Genomic DNA, 18,263 nt, shown 5'->3' with positions numbered 1-18,263 from the left:
CAGAGAGCTCAACTCTTCCAGAAATTCTTCCCTACCCACCACCCGCAAAGCTAGTTACAGACTCTTTTTCTCTATCCCAAACTTAGTGTAAGCTTCTTTTGATTTGAGAGTCTCACAAATTGAAATTGCAATATTTGTTTTGTTTTTGTTTTTGTTTTGATACAGAGTCTCGTCGTGTTGCCCAGGCTGGTGTACAGTGGCGCGATCTTGGCTCACTGCAACCTCCACCTCCGGGGTTCAACTGATTCTCCTGCCTCAGCCTCCTGAGTAGCTGGGATTACAGGTGCCCGCCACCATACCCACTGTTTTTGTTTGTTTTAATTTTTTTAGTGGAGACGAGGTTTCATCATGTTGGGCAGGCTGGTCTTGAACTCCTGAACTCAAGTGATCCACCTGCCTCATTCTCCCAAAGTGCTGGGATTACAAGCATGAGCCACCACACCCAGCCTGAAATTGCAATATTTATTTCCATGATAGTCCCACCTACTATATGGGGAACTCTTTGCAAAGAGCAGAGACCATCTCATCTACTTCTATATCCTTCAGTTCCTGGCATATTTTGAGCATTTGACAAATGTTTTCCTGCTTGTACAATGGTTGTTCCCAACAGAGAAACACAGCCACTTCCCAAGACCCAAAGACATGCTTGCCTCAGTGTTGGTCAGATAACATCAGGCCAAGAAGTCAGGGAGTGGCTGAAGATAAAAGGCAGTAGCCAAGGATTCTGTTCAGGAAGTAGAGAAGAGGTTCTTTGTGGAATACTCAGAACAGTGTGAGGCAATAATTGCCTTTTCATTCATTTTCACAAAGAATGGAAAATCTCATGTCTTGCCAAGTGGCCTTGCAGATACTTCCTTCTCCAGATTACCTACTCAGCAAATTGTGGGTAGGCACTAAAAAAGGCCAGCCTGAATGGGGATGGCAAGCAGATCATGTTTGAGAGGGAGGGGGTGGAGTCAAGGAAAGGACAATGAGTTACCGCAAGATAAAACAGAATGAGAGAAAAGCATTTTGTTCCTATATAAAGGCTGTAATTTTCTCCATGTACATTCATAAAAGGACAAGGAAAAGACAATGAGTCTCTCTCTCTCTTTCTCTCTCTCTCGTGTGTGTGTGTGTTTGTGTGTGTGTCTGTGTGTGTGTATCTATGTGTGTGTGTGTGGTGGATCAGTTGGATAAGGGCAGATAGCATGACCTTAGGAGCAAGATCAAGTCTCTTTATGTATGAGATGGATATATCATAATCTGGTCACAGATGTATTCCTCTTTCCTTTGAGAAATGCCTGTAAAGAGAAAAAGAATAACCAGGGGCAAGATCAGAAGACCCACAGTGAAAACAGTCAAAACCAACTTGTAAACCATAAGCCCACAGCCCCTGAAACAGGTTCATTTGAAGATTTCTATCCATAGAAGTTACATTTTTGGACAGCTTTTCTTTTTTAAGTTATGAATTCTATGTATCTCTAAAATCTAAATGTCAAAACTTAAAATCTAACTCCAACACTGCTCTTAGATTACAGAAAGAAAAAAAAAGTCAGAAAAATAAAAAGTCATGTCTATCTTTGGGTATGCATTTTTTCTTTACGAATTGTTTGGTTTGTAGGGCATGGGATATCCATGTTCTGCAGCACCTTCTCTCTGGAGCACTGTGAAGGGCAAGCTCAGCAGATGGCTCATCAGTTTGACCAGGACAGAGAATTGTATGGAGAATTCAAGCCAAAGGAAAGCCTACTCAACAGGCTGACATATCCTGACTGACTTTCCATAGTGGTTAAATTACCCAGAAGACTCTTCAATCTTTCTCCTAAATGCTATAAAATAGTGGTTAAATTACCCAGAAGACTCTTTAATCTCTCTCCTAAATGCTATAAAAACAGAACTCTGTCACCATTTTATCCAGCTTCAAAGGCAAGCTCGCTCACTTAAATAAGCAACACTTACTTCTTAATCTCTACTGCAAGCCAGGGAATGTGGTCCAAATTACAGGTAACTGACATACAAAGGACTCTTGGGCATGGCCCATCTTTACTGTTGGATTCCACCAGAAGAGATATAAATCTTGAATGCATTCTTTGAGGATTACTGCAGAATTGAACAAGCAAGCTTTACATAAAACAAAGTGAGGAAAAGGGAAAGACCAGTATACAAGATTATATAATCATCTATCTAATGGTACTGTGATTAAGAGAAGGTTAGTTATAAGAGCTGATTTTTTTCTTCTGCCCTGATTAATTAACCTTTAAGAGACCTGAAGTTAATTTACATTAACCTCAATGAACTTTTGTTTGCTCATCTGTAAAATGGATCTGTTTATTTCTGTGTCTCATTCACAAGCTTGAGGAGAGAATCAAATCATAAATATGTATGAAAGGGCACTGAAACCTACAAGATACCTCGAAAGTGATATAAATTTGGAAATGTTTATTGTTTTGTTATTACTGATATATTTTAAAGAGCAAATGGTCACTGTAAACAAGAAAAGACAGGTGTCTTCCAGGCCTCTAACCTAAGTGATATCAGGAATAAGTTTCTTATATACTTGGATGGGCAAGTTTGGGCATAAGTATACAACTAGTTCATCCACTACATAAAGGTGACTGGTAAGGTATCTTCCAACTTCGAGATTCCAATAGAATTCCTGAGATCAGTGTTCCCTGAAATATCTTGTTCCCATTGGATGGCCAGTCTACTTGCAAGAATGTTTTTTTAAAAAAATTGAGTGGGAATAATTGCCTTTAATAATATCCACCCATCACTTACTGGAATGGAGATGGGAGAACTTATATTACTGAAGCTTAATTGCCTATGATCTTCCCCTGAAGCATTTTAACTGCCACCTTTAGGTTGAAATTCTAAACTCTTTGGCTTCCATCTCCTACTCTTTCCTAACTCTCTGGTCACTCTTCCTCAGTCTCTTTCTCTGGTTCCTTTTCCATGAACATTCCTTAATTATTGGTGTTCTTCAAGCTTTGTTTTGGCCTTCTCCCTTCTCACCCTGAATGGTATCATTGGATGACTGTGACTACAGATATGTGATGAATACAACCAGTAGGATGATAACTGTCAAATTTTTTATTACCAGCCAAATCGTCTCTATATTGGCCTTGTTTCCAACTGTCCACTGCACACAGGGATCCTACTATCAGGCACTGCCTAAATTTGAACCTTATCTCCTGCCATGGCCTAGACATAACCTAAGATTCAGATATGAATTATGTTTTAGTGAGAAAGCCTGAATATTAGCTCAAACTAACCCAGATTCAAATCCTAGCTCCACTGTTTACTTGCTGTGCCAAAACAGCCAAATTTTCCATTCCATTTGAACCGCATATTCTTAATCTACGAATTTTTGGGAGAATTAAATAATTAAATCAATCTAGCTCAGCTCCTAACACAACTTAGTTGTTCAACAAATGTTGGTTCCTTTCTCTTCCTCTCCAGAAATGTTACACTACTTAGATTTTCTTAATCATGCCACGATTTATTTTCTACTTAACTGTGTTATTGCATGCGCTGTTCCCTTAGCCTAGAAGTCCCTCTCTTCACCTCCCCAACCCTCATGCCTGCCAGGTAAACTATTACACAACTTTAAAGAATGCAATTATCAGGAAATATTTCCTCAACAAGACCACACTGCAGTCAGAGCCAGGTACTCCTTCCTCCATGCCTTGGAAGCATTTTATTTTTGTGTCTATCACTTTATATCATAAATGTTTATTTATATCTGTCTCCCCGACTAAGCTGTGAGCTCATTAAGAGTTCTAAGTAATCCAAATTGAGCAACAGAATGTCATAATTCCGAAGATATTTCAAACCACTGAGTTAATACAAGCAATCTAAATACATAATAATAAATACTATATTAATTAAACTAAATTTTGTAGAGACAAATTATTCAATCCATAGTAGGTACTCGAAACACAAAGTAAACCTAGATATTGTCCCCACCCTCTGGTGTTGAGAGTGAATCTATTGTGTACAAATTTAAATTTTCAAGTGAAATAAAATTTTAATCTGTATTTACTTGTTTTTTACAGAAAGTGATGCAAATGTTTCATGAATTTTAAGTTTCTCTTTAGATTCACTATGTTCTTCACCAAGACTTGTACTATTTCTATAGGTCATCACATTTTTTGAAACAAGTAATTAAAAAGCCATTAAGGAAATTTATTGGATCAAATAAATGAATGTGCAGTGAAGAACAAACATAACAGCTTCTCAAGCAAGTCAATAATATGATTGAGGACCTATATTCTTTTCTTCTCTCCAGTTTTGTGATTGCAAGATGATTGCCAGTGATAAGCCAGGCTACATGTTCCCCTTCCTCACATCTAAGGGGAAATAAAGCGTGCATCTTCCCCAACCGCAGAACATAAGTCCTTCCTCAATCTGATTTGGCCAAAAGAGCTCACATATTCAACCCTGAGCCATTAACTGGCTCCAGAGGAAAGTTATGAAATAATTGGCTTACTTCTGGGTTCTTAAGCAGTTGCTAGCAAGGGGAGTAGGATTCTACGATTGGATACAGCAAATCAAAGTTCACCTGGAAGCTGAGGTCAAAGTACACTAAAGCCACATACTGGGGGAGGGTAGAAAAGATGTTGGGAAGTCAAAGGCAACATCCACGTGCTACACTGTCATAATTAAGTCATAAGAGAAAAGGGTGGTGAATCTTGAGCACACACAGAAGCCCAGGGAAAATTATTGTGTTTTAACAGTTTATTAATGGTTCTTTATTATGGAGAAAAATGAACTGCATTTATGTTATTTTACTTGATTAATTCATTTAGTATTTCTTCCTTACAATAAAATACATTTGCAGAGTGAATGTTTGTATCTTCCCGCCAACCAATTCACAGGTTGAAGCTCTGCCCTCTAGCCCTCTAACGTGATAATATTCAGAGGTAGAGTTCTGGGGAGGCAATTAGGTTTAGATGAGGTCATGGGGGTGGGGACAAAGATGGCATCTGTGCCCTGTCATTTAAGTGATCAATTTTTTTTTTTTTTTTTTTTTGAGATGGAGTCTTGCTCTGTTGCCCAGGCTGGAGTGCAGTGGCTCGATCGCAGCTCACCACAACCTTTGCTTCCCAGGTTCAAGAAATTCTCTTGCCTCAGCCTCCTGAGTAGCTGGGACTACAGGCATGCACCACCAAGCCTAGCCAATTTTTGTGTTTTTAGTAGAGATGGGGTTTCTCCAGGTTGGTCAGGCTGGTCTCAAACTCCTGACCTCGTGATCCACCTGCCTTGGCCTCCCGAAGTGCTGGGATTACAGGTGGGAGCCACCACGCCCAGCCTTAAGTGATCAATTCTGTGGTATTTTGTTATAGCAGCCAGAGCATACTAAGACACAGAATGTGTGAAGTTTTTCTTTTTTTTTTTAAACTAAAATTGACTTTGAGTGTTCAACATCACTTTGGCTACAGGGTTATCTGTCTCTCCTCTATTGTCAATACATTGAACAGTTAAAAAATAAGATTAATCAGCTGTTTTGATTTCTCAGGCATACTGCTAGTGAAAAGAAAAACTGTACTTTTAAAGAAATTAAGTGAATTAAATGATAGAATCAAAAAAATAAAAATTTACTCCTAACATGGAAAACTAGCCTTTTCCCTACCCCAACCCACAGCCTCCTTTACCTCCTCCACCACCAAATATGCACACACACACACACCCCCTTCTAGAATTGAGAAGAGAATATACCATTAGAAAAAACAAGGTATTCATTCTCCAAATTAGACTTTTAGCATGGCATTTTACTGAGCAAATGAGTATGCAATTCTCAGTTCTTCCTTGGCAGAAGAGGCATGCAACATCAGGACAGTCTCAGTTACCTGATTTGACACATGTGTATTCCATGGCTGAGGTCCCAGGGTTACAGGGTTGAGGAGTTAGAATGAAGAGGAGATCAAATATCTCAAGAGTTTCTCTTTTCTATTAAATGTCTTTGGAAATTTGCTGTTAAATATAGGCTGTGACCTTCACCCCCATAAAGGCCTCGATAAATGTCCTAGAGTTTATTTTTTAACTTTCATTCTCCCTATGACTGTTTAATTATCATCAATTATCAGTTCTCGTTGTTCCCTTGAACAATCCTTCTGTTTCTTAAAAAGAACTTTTACTGATAAGGTCAAAGGGTGCCAGGTTTCAGGTTTCTGGCTGAGGGCTGTCACTCACTTGTTCCATTTTCTGCTATTCATGTTCTACCTTGATCCAGGCTAGTATGTCAAGGAAGGGGTCATCTCAGCTTTTTCACATCTTGAATGTAAAAGAGGCAGACTTAGCTGTGAGATTGATTCTGCATTGATCTAGCCAGGCTACTACTGCTATAGAAGGAACACAGAGCTGTGTTTTTGAGGAGAAGATTTCAACTATGGAGAGTGCTAATCTTTCTTCTCCCTTCGGAAGAAGGAATCTTCCTTTCCACTGTTAATATCACACCAGGTTGGAAAGACTTTCCTGTTCCAAGCCCCCACCTCTTACCTCCAGTGTGCAGATTCATTAATTATAGTATTGAATGTCCTCAGAGAAGGTAATATCAAGCTAAGATAAGTCTGCCAATGTGTGTCAAAGGACATCACTCTACTTCAACACACAGCCTAGTACTTCACAGAAGCAATACAGGATATACCTTGTAGGAGTTTGTTGTAAAGGTTGAATGAGCTAATTCATGTAAGCACTCAGAACAATGTCTGGCATGAAGTGCTCAGCTATTATTATCATGATAATGATGGTGACTGAGGCAGCCTGGTGTTGCAGATAGAATGGTGTTCGGAAGAGCAAGAGATTTGGGTTTCAGTCCTGCTGCTTCTGCACACTGTGTGGTACTGGACAAGTCACTCAAGCTCTGAGCCTCAAACTCCTGATCTGAAAAACAAGAATAATTTTACCTCCCATGCAGGTTTCTTAAGGGATGATAGAACCACATGTGATAAAGGTTTTTAGAGCCTTTCATGAGCCATGAAATGTGGTACAAATCATAAGGGTCATGGACTGAAAGCACATGAGGACAGAGACCACATATAGAATCTGGTCAGATATCTATTACAGAATAGGCACTCAACAATATGTGTTTCACAGATCGGAGTATCCACAGTAGAATCACCATTATGGCTGTCATTATTTCCTCTCACTCAAATGTGTCCTTCCTTTACCAATATGTTTTCATTCATTCATTCAAGGCTGACGTATATCTGCTAATATTGCAAAGGCTGTACCCATTGGTAAACAGTGACAACTCAATCTTTTCCTTATTTGAACACTTGTTTCATATTTACTACTTGAACACAATACTCATAATGCCATGTGGCACATTTCAAAGCAATTTGAAGTAAATTTTCAAAACAATTTCCTATGTATTCTCTCATCTGACCCTCACTACAACTCTGTCAGGTAGGTATTTTATTATTACTCTTACTTTACAGGTGAGGGAACTGACAAAGAAAAGAAAAAAGAAAAACTAAGCCCAACAGCAACATGGGTCCTGACGGCCTACAGAATAAAGTTGAAATCATTTCACAGTGTAGCATCATGGTCAAAAACACATTGTAAAACCACATACCCTGGAATTCAAATTCTAACTCTGCCAGGTACTTCTGTGTGACCCTGGGCAAGTTTTTTAATCTCTCAGTGCCTTGGTTTCCTTACCTATAATAAGGAAGTGATAATAGCACTTACCTCTAAGGTAGCTGAAAGAATTCAGTCAGTATACAAAAATCATTTAGAAAAGCCAAGCACTAAATGGATGAACACTAGTTATTATCATAATCTAGTCTGACATTCAGTATTGTCGGCAGTCTAAACTGAGCCTATCTTTTCAGATGCTTCTCCTCTGCCTTTGGATATATTCTGTTGTCCAGCCATCCTCATCCACAGAAGACCTAACACAATCATAGATGCTTGAGAAATGTTTGTTGAAAAATAAATGAAGGAGGCCAGGTGCGGTAGCTCACGACTGTAATCCCAGCACTTTGGGAGGCCAAGGCAGGTGGATCATGAGGTCAGGAGATCGAGACTATCCTGACTAACACAGTGAAACCCTGTCTCTACTAAAAATATAAAAAATTAGCCAGGAGTGATGGCACATGCTTGTAGTCCCAGCTACCCGGGAGGTTGAGGCAGGAGAATCGCTTGAACCCAGGAGGCGGAGGTTGTAGTGAGCCGAGATTGCGCCACTGCACTCCAGTCTGGGCAACAGAGCGAGACTCTGTCTCAAAATAAATAAATACATAAATAAATGAATAAATAAATAAATGAAAAAAGACAAGAAGGAAGACAAGCCATGTTACACCTTTCTCACTTTTATGCCCTATTCCCTTCATCAAAGCCACTACTGGCTTCTTAGTTTCTTCAAAGAGTGTATAGTATAATGACTTTTATAGTCAGCAAATCCAAGATGTTTTTTTGTGTCTGGTCTGACTTGCTTTTTCTGAATTACTTCTGCTTATCTATATATTGCCACCATAAAGGTTTCTTTTCCCCATCATAAACCACCTTTGAATATTTCGCAAGATAGTTTGTATACATTGCAATATGATGAGATGCCATTAAATTTATTTAATTTTTATTCTTGGTATATATCTATAAACAGAAATTATGGCACTGAAAGTATTTTTAAAAGTTTTCAAGCCTAGAAAAGAACTGCATTCCATCTCCCTGCAGGGTTGAGGGTGATTGTGCTTCTCAGTGCTGAAAAACAAGGGAGGAAGAATAAAATTCCTGAACACTGTAATTTGCCTACTCCTTCTGCCAATTTTTTTTAATTTATAGCCTTGCAAAAACTGATTTTGATCAGATCCTTTAAGAAAACATTTATAAAATTTTCATTATTATTTATTCTTCCTTAGTATAATCCCTGCCCTTTATGTAATATAGAACCAGTATGTCAATAAACAATGTTATTAGTGTTTTAAAATAAGATGAATGAGTATTCGATATTTTTGTACAGTGATTTTTAATAGCATGCTTGTATGTTTAACAAATGTTGTATTTATAGATACAAAACCTGACTATCCACTTGAATTTTTAAATATTTGTATTCGGACTATCAGTGAGAGGCTTATGTTACTGCACTGTTTTCATAGTATCTCAGACCCAGGCCTAGGTTTTGGTTTGTGCCTCTGTTTTAGTTGGATATTACATTACCCCAGGAAGAAAATGTCTCTATAGGTAGAAAGAAAAGGAGGAATTTCTATGTTTTATTCATTTCCTCTCCCATATATGAGATGGCATTAGTTTCTACTTTACTACCTGAAACAAATATGGGTACAGGCACAATACTCAAGAGATCATCCTAGAAATTAGTTGAAGGAAATCAATATAATGCTTTTTCTTTCTTTTTTGGGAGGGAGCGGGTAGAGCTAGTATTTCTTATACCACAGCTCAGAAAAGTAAATATTCTTGCCCCGAGACTTGGACTTAAGACTTAAATCATAGTCACTACGTTCCCATTATTTCTAATTCTAATATATTTTATTTTATGGTTGTTATTTTTCATACTTTTCAAGCCAAGCCCCAAGACTGGAGTCTTACTACCATCAAAAACATGGGAGTTTTGCCCACAGTAAAATTTTCAGCGAGGGGGGAAGAATTTTTTTCTTTTCCCTACTGTCTATGCTTTTTTTTTCATTCCTAAACCAAAATTTCAATGATAGAGCTACCCAATATTTTGTGCCTAGCTATCTTCCAAAATGGGACATATTTGATCCTATAAAAAGACATTTTATTTATTCAAAGTGCTTATTTTAAATGTTCCTTCATTCGAGGTGGTCTTTTTCTCAGGCATCCTACAGAGAAATTAAGTAAAATTTAATCATGTTCCTACGGTAAAGGAGAAATTCTCCACTGTTGGCAGAATTGAAATTGTGAGAGTAAAATCACAATTGTATGATGATTGGTGATTCCACTGTTCTCCCAGTAGAGGGGTGGAACAGTTCTTTTTCACAGTCACTTCGTTTATTGACTAGTTAACACAGTCATAAAATCCTTTGGCAAGGAACTGATTTTCTTCCTTTAAAAGTAATCAAGAATCTATGGTTTTAAGTGGGTAAGAGGGGAGGAGAAAGGGTCACTTCCTGGAGGCCTGTCTGGTTAAACTGGTTAGGCAGTCTAATTTTTCCAACGGTAACCAGAGTGTGAAGGTAATGAGGTATCATGGTTCAATGGTTCACGCCCATGGCAGAGAGAGTTTGGACTTTTTCTCATAAGCTCTGTGCATTATTTGCAGGATACATTCAGTCATCTGAATTCAATTGGAAGTTCAGGTCCCAAGTGTTGGAACTATCCTTATATATGAGGTGGGAGGTTTAAATGGAATTTTTCTAAAAAGTCAGTTTAAAATTGAATGTAATTTTTAATTTAAATAATGTTTCTCATCCCCAGAAGTGTAGCAGCTTCCTAAATTACAAAACAGAAGACTCACACTAAGAGACTCAAAGAGATCACATCACAAATTTAAAAACAAAAACAAACAAAAAGAACCTCAAGAACAGAGACTCTTGAGTCTTGAGTTGAGAGCCACCTTTACAGGGCAGGTAAATGGCTACTGGAAGATAATAGAGCTAGAATTTCCACTCTTCCTTTCCATTAGTAGGTGCCAGTCTCCCATATACTCCTAACACAGACAATATGTGTAAAGGCTCATTCTTCTGAGTTTTTAGTGTGTAACGGAGTGTGTTTTATTGTCTCATTCTTGTGAGTTCTTAGTGTGTAACAGAGGTAGCCTGTCTCTTCTGCCCACAGATCTCTCAAGATGCACAAAAGTGCCCCATTTCCCCCCCACCCCACCCATATTTCAGATAACCAAGCACCTTCTATAGCCCTTCGGGGGTCTACTTGTCATTAAGTGCTCTCTCCCCAGTGCTACTGGAGTTTGTCATCCAGGGTATGATGGTTCACAGAGGGCTTCCAGAAACACAGATCAGAGTAGGATTCTGTTCTTATGTTGGGACAGCCAGAACTACTAATAGGTCTCCAAGAAGGGGTATAAAGATGGATTTTCTAATCAAGTTGCTCTAGGCATTCATAAGAGGACCTTCGATGCAGCCCTTTTCTGGAGTCAGTGATCCTGGAACCTCTGAAACCACTGACAATATCAGAATTAACTTAGGGATAGGACTCAAGTGTTAGAAGTGTCCCACTACCCGAGCTCTGCCCGTCTTTCCCTTCTCTCCCCAACCCCTCCCCCTTTTCAATAACAACAAAAAAACAAAATTGACAAAAACTTTCAATTCCCCTCAGAATCCAGCTCCTCTCTTTCATTCCAACACAAAAGAGATCATGCTATTTCTCGTCACCGATATTAGAACTTAAGGGCCCCTCAGGATGTACCCAGGCCATAGAACATCAAAGACCTGCACATTCTTTAGAAGAGCAAGAAGGCATGCATGCCATTTCTTTCTGGCCAATAACTCTCTTTTCATCTACCTCCTTTGATGCAAGATACTCAGGGAGACTTCTTGGTACGGAAATGAAAACAAAACTCTAGTTAAGGTCTCAGCAAGTCACCCTCCTAGCTTAAGTTTTTGAGAAGATGCATGTGACAGGGAAGGAGAGTTGCATCTGAAGAGAATCAAAATCCCCTCTTCCTTCAAAAAGGAAGAAAGGATAAAAGAAAGCGGAGAGGACAGATGGACGGAGAAAGGGAAAGAAAAAGAGAAAGAAAGACAGAGAGGTAGAAAAAAGAAAAGAAGAAAAGAGAAAGAAAAAAAAGAAAAATACAGAAGGGCTCTCAAGGGAGGAAAAAAGGAAAAGTGAAAAGAAGAATAAAATTTTAATTATGTGATAAAATATTTGAAAAAGCAACTCTCTAAGTTATTGACATTTTTATAGTGGTAATATGATGGACAAGGCTTGTCATAAAACATTAAGGTGACACTATAAGCTTCAAAATAATAAAAAGGTGCTCTTGCTGAAGCATGTGATAAGCCCCAAACCCATGAGCTGTAAAAGGGTACATTAAACCTGGTCACCCTGCCCACACATTATAGGATTGCACACCCAGGACTGTTCTAGTGATGACGATGTTGTTGAAACCCTGCCAGCTGACTTTTGAACATGGTGCCTGTGTAACCTAATTCCTTATTCATTAAACAGTCTGCTCCCTCACAAGCAGTTTGTGTGCCCATTATATTGATGGGACCCATGCAGGATTGCCTCTGTCTTCACACTTGAGTTTGCAAGATCCCTGATGACAACATGGATTCCTACCATACAAGAAACCAAAGCAAATTTATTGAACTCCCAATTGAAAACAATAGCAAATCAAGCTTGCTTAACTAAAATCTTTCTCATAGAAGATGAGATTATCATTTTTAGGGTGACGATCATGAATATTAATTTCTCAACAAGGACTGACTAGGAATCCCCCAGTTCCCTAATGGAAATTGGCAATTTTCCAAACCAGCAGAAACCTATGTGGTCAACCATTTCAGTTTGCCAGGGACTAAGGGATCACCTAGGATGTGGGACTTTTAGTACTAAAATTGGGAAAGTCCCAGGCAAACCAGACAAGCTGGTCACCCCTAGGGAAACTCCCATTACTCACCATTCTCCTTTTGGCTTCCTCAGACTTGCAGCTCACGGGCTATCCTCAGAGTTCTCTAGGATTGCGCTTCTACTTTGATTTTCGCAAACATCTATTTATGTAACCTGCCCCTCCACTGGACACAAGGGCGGAGAGATGTCTCAATCATTTTTATGTTCCAACGTCTGGCTTAGAAGGGCTTGCTGAACTGAGATAGCCAAACAAGTGAGTTGATCTGCTGAATGTCAACTGAATGGGGACTGTGATACCCTCAGGCAAGAACTGTATTTTCTGCACAGTGTATACACTCCCTGCCTCCCTAAATTAAACTTAGCTTGGACAGGACCAGAATCTCTTCTAAAGCTTCACTTTCTCACATTAAACTATGTGGTTTTCTGAAGACGCTTTCATACACTGGCATAGAATGCAGTTCGGGAGTCAGACTAACCTAGATTCAAACCCAGGCTCCACAATTCACCATCTCTGTGACCTTAAACAAGTCATCTAACATCTCTGTACATTACTATCCTCACATATGTCTTTCATCATGCTGTTGGGAAGACCAAATGAGACACCTATATGTAGACTGCTTAGCTCTTAGCTTTATGGTAAGAACCAACATATAGTAGTTATCATTATTCTACTTGGAGTTTTCTTTCTAAGCACCAAGGGAGCAAAGATGAGACTAGTTGGAAAACAATACGTATAATAAGATCTCCCAAGCTTTTTTTTAAGCCCAGAGGCTCTACCATCATGTATTTTTTTTATTTTTTACACCAAACGTGCACTCTTATAATTATGATAATCTGTCTATGCCTATAATGAGCACAATACTATAATCTAAGGCAAAAATCACCAGCAACTCTACTATGTACACGGCAGGGAAGGCGGAAAGCCTCATCTCCCCACCCTACCCTCCATTTTATTACTTAAACTTCCCATTATGTGAGCCATTTATTCAATTTTTACTGAACTTTTCACAAACCAGAAAGCCACTGGAGTTGGTCCAACCACTATAAAATTTTACTGCTCTCTTTGTTATTGCATAATAATTCCTAAGAGTTAACATTTTACTTTTCTTCTAAAATAAGGGATTTGCTTAAAGCAAGAAATCTCATTATTACTACTAATGATACTAAACCCAGTACGTTATTGCTCTACTAAGAACTGATAAATTATCAGAACAAAGTTTAAAGTTATGAGTGAAGCACAAGTTATTGGTATAATATTATATTTTCTCTTTCTCCTTCCCCTTCTCTTCTTCCTCCTCTTTCTTCTTATTTCTAATTACATATTTATGTTTATGTACCCAAGGAGTATATCATTCTCTGGGGATGCAAATTGAAACAACACAGAAATAATACTTATGCAATCATAAGTGCTTAACATGCTTTATAATGATGTCTCTTTCAAAATGCTCCCTTTAAGTCTGTTTATAAGATGCTGCCACAATAGGTATTTCTGATAAAATACCACATATACATTCCCCAGAACAACACATCCTGCAAAAGCATGCACTAAAAATAATGCAGCTTATATAAAATAAAGAGTTAAGAGAAAACCACTCAACACTCATGCAATTTTGAGAATTCTGAGAAGGTGGTGGTAATGGTATAGTTTTTGAAGCCCCCTAAATAAATCTTTCTTCAAAATAAAAAGCAATTAAGATCCCAAAACATATACAACAAAATCAAATGACAAGATATCCTCTGAATTCCAAAATCCAAACAGGAGAAGACAAAACACCATTTATATTCGCAATCTTATGACAAAATGAAGTTTGTAAGAAATATATATATATAGTATATAATTATATTTGCTGTGACAATATACCTATATTACAACTATAAAAATGGCAGAATGGGGACACTATCAGAAAAGCAGAATAATCGATGATTATCTTATAGTTACTAAAATAAATTAAATCCAATTATTTTAATACTGATTAAATTGATGCAGAATACTAGCTAATATCAATATATCTCATAGAATGGACTCAACAGACAACAAAGGCAGGGGCAGAACAGGAATGGGTAATTTTTTTAATGTTAGCATAAAAATTAAAACAAAAGAGCAAGCCTTTATTAATACCAAAAAATGTACTTTAAAAATAGAAGAAACAAATAAAATGAAACACCTAGAGAAAGACACACTCTTCAGTGAAAAAGGGAGAGCAGAAAAAATTGTGTAGTATGTGCAATATTTTAATTTAATTGTTTCTGACAACCTTGAGAACCAGGATTCTCGGGAAAGAAAAAAAAAGAAGACATAAGTGTAAGATAGAAGACGTTAAATTTAAAAATCTTGTGTGCCTAAATTTGAACTGGAAGTATCAGTAGGAATCATAATATAGCTTATCTTTTTAAAATATATATTTCTTAAAATATGTATATTATGTTTATATGTATATATACATAAATGCATACACATACATACATACATGATATACATAGATCCATTAGCATTCCTACGTCTGGATTATAATTTCTAATACCATTCTCAAAAAACTAAAAGGACTGGGATAGAAAATATACAAGATGAGTCTGCAGCATCTTGTCAAACCGGATAGCAAGGAAACTATCATAGACTACAAGGTTCATATCAGCAGGATGCAAGAGTCAGCTTGAAGAAACTCCTGTTCCATTTCACAAAAACTGGGACAATTTGAGCATTAATAATTTTACAAAAGGCAAAAAGTTTAACAAAAAATGTTTGAATTCATTTGGCATAATTATACTTACAAAAACATATACTTGGTGACCATTGGTTAAAAAAAGGCAAAAAATAAAAAAAAATCAAGCCTTTATCCAGGATTTCACATATGAATTGAATTCCTATATAATCAATAAGGAAAATTTCACTTATAAAAATGTTTCAGGTAATAAGTGAAGAAGAAATCATAGAATTAGAATATCACAATTTTGCAAATTGTAGTGAATTAATGGTTCATTAACTGAACATCAGTAGCTGCTGAGATCACCAAAAGAGAGCCAACTAAACATCTCATGCCTCATGATAGAAAAGCACAGAATCAGGCCAGGTGCAGTGGTTCATGACAGTAATCCCAGCACTTTGGGAGGCAGTGGCAGGGGATCACTTGAGGCCAGGAGTTCAAGACCAGCCTGGACAACATAGCAAGATTGTGTCTATACTAAAAAATTAAAAATTAGCTTAGTGTGGTGGTGAGTACCTGTATTCCCAGTTACTCAGGAGACAGGGGCAAGAGGATCCCTTGAGTTCAGGAGTTCGAGGCTACAGTGAGCTATGATTGCAACATTGCAATCCAGTCTAGGCAACAGAGAGAGACCTTGTTTTGGAAAGTAGAAAGAAAAGGAAAGGGAAAGGAAAACGGAAGGAGGAGAGGAGAGGAGAGGAGAGGAGAGAGAAGGAAGGAAGGAAGGAAGTTCATAGCATCACTATGAAGTAGTCATATCAAAAAAAAGTATCTAACCTGAATTTAATCAAGCTCATATATGCAACTACCAACTTGCAAGAAAGATGTAGATGTTTGTTATACGAAAGATGTAGAAACTTCTTAATATACCCTGCAGGCATACAATTGGCACAATCAAGACCGTGGGAAACATTACAAGACAAATAACCCAGTTTGTTCTACAAAGAAACCAGAAGAGGTAAAAAGGATGGAGAGAGAATCTACAATTTAGTAAACATTTAAAAGATATATCAACCAATCACATTGTGTGGCTTTGGCTTGGATTTTAATTTTTAAAAAAAGAATCATAAAATAAATTATGGCATTGATAATCTAATTGAAAACTTGAACACTTACTGGATATGAATATTTTATGATATTAAGGAATTATTTTAATTTCTGGCTTTGATGATGGTATTGTGATTATAATAACAATAAAAAGCCTTTATCTTTTAAAGATACATACCTAATACTTTATTTTATGAATAAAATCATATCATGTCCAGGACTTGCTTCAAAATAATATGGGAGGTGAAGTAGATAGGGACTTAGATGAAAATTCATTGTCTACGCGTGGATAATTGTTGACCCCAGGTGAGAAGTAATGGCAGTCAATTATACAATTCTACCAACTTTTATATAAGTTTAAAATTTTTCACAATGAAAGGTTTTATTTTTAAAATGAGGTACACCTTGATATATATTATCTAGGTATACATGTTCCAAGTTCCAGGTCCTACAAATACCTGAAAATATAACATAGTATCAAATTATTTATCACAATATTATTCACCCTTGCAAAAAACACAGAAATCTCTGCCAAATTGTGTGATATTATCAGTTTAAAAGAAAAAGAACCATCCAAAGTAATGTTTCTATAGTTAGTTTCTGATATTATCAGTTTAAAAGAAAAAGAACCACACAAAGTAATGTTTCCATAGTTGGTCTCTGAACTTCAGGAGAAAAAAATGTGTTTTATACATTAATAGCTGTGCCTGATAGACTCACCTCATCTTTTTGGGGGCAATCTGTCCTGGAAAGATAATTTAGCAAATAACTCCAGAATGTATATAATGGGCCGTTCCCACCTGTATCCTCTTAAAGGATGTGGATTATGTTTCTGCGCCTTTTACCCTAGAGCTTCCATGACCTTAAGCTTCCTTGGGAAACCTATGGCAATTTAGTCTCTGTGGCTGAGGAGACTGCTTCAACAATGGAACTGGCATCAGCAAGGTTTCCATGACATCTGAGTGAGAAGAACTTAAGGGCAGTGGGTGGTGTTTGTGCCAGGCCAGATGGGTACTCTCAGGAAGCCTCATGGTGTCCCTGCTGCCTGTGTGCCAAGAACTGGGGGAAGGTAATGCACAAATGCCCTGAGATACAGCCACAGGCAGAAAGCTCAGCAGAGTCACCTGGTCTGCTCCTATCAGTCAGGGAGATGCTGAGAGCCCAGAAACACTTTCCAAAGGTCTCTAAAACATGTGTCCATATATATAAAGCATTTCTATAAGGAGAATCTCTTTTAACAGGCATATTTTCTTAATACTGATTCTATTTCCATAGTTTCATTTACAATTCAGATTCTAGAGGGGAAATAAAATTCTGTTTTCTGTATTTGAGTTTGTAGACCAGAAAAATACACAGAATATTTGGCTTATTCTGTATGTCATTTCTATGGCAAAACATCTCAATAAAACACTGCCAGGGTTGCATTGCCAATAGCGTTGTTCCAAGGCACTTTTCTCATCATCATCATCATCATCATCATCACCATTATCATCATCATCTTAATTGCTATCCACTTAGCACTAACTACATGCTAGGCCAACATCTATTGTTTCTAGGGAGATATATTCTTCCACAGTGTTTCCACTTCCACTTCTTTGCAGGGAAAAAAGGCATTGTGGACAATAAATAAATGAAAGTAAAATTATACTATTACCTTAAATACATTATTTAAATTTAAAAATAAATTTTTCTCAGGATTTAGTACCATAATGCTTACAAGTTATTTGGAAACTAATGCACCTCACTGTATTGTAATTAATGTTTGCATGTCTGTCATTTGCCTCCATGATTTTGTACTTCAGTAAGGATAGGGACCATGTCTATCTAATACAGACTTGTAGACTCAGAATCTAGCACATAGCAGGGTCTCAATTCATATTTTTCAAATGAGTAAATAATTAAATAAATTAATAAAAGAGCAAAGAGAGCTCACAACTGATCACATACAAATTGCACCAAGACATGATGTTCAGTTATTCTATAATACTAGAAATAGTTTACTTATTGTCTCATTTAATCCTT

The 18,263-nt window shown here is 37.4% G+C and overlaps 2 long non-coding RNA genes across 2 annotated transcripts in view; both read right to left on the bottom strand.

Moving 5' to 3' along the window:
• The window catches only part of LOC134759471 (uncharacterized), a 166,114-nt gene that overhangs the window by 48,013 nt on the left and 99,838 nt on the right, over positions 1–18,263 (bottom strand). The window lies entirely within an intron of this gene.
• Positions 1,039–17,112, bottom strand: LOC129049183 (uncharacterized). The gene is made up of 3 exons (XR_008512033.1): positions 16,962–17,112; positions 1,942–2,082; positions 1,039–1,283 (listed from the first exon to the last, which is right to left on the bottom strand). It is a non-coding gene; the product is annotated as an uncharacterized LOC129049183 (long non-coding RNA).

The sequence above is a fragment of the Pongo abelii genome, chromosome 10 (assembly GCF_028885655.2).
Source record: "Pongo abelii isolate AG06213 chromosome 10, NHGRI_mPonAbe1-v2.0_pri, whole genome shotgun sequence".
Classification (NCBI taxonomy): domain Eukaryota; kingdom Metazoa; phylum Chordata; class Mammalia; order Primates; family Hominidae; genus Pongo; species Pongo abelii.
This window is presented reverse-complemented; position numbering and strand designations above follow the sequence as displayed.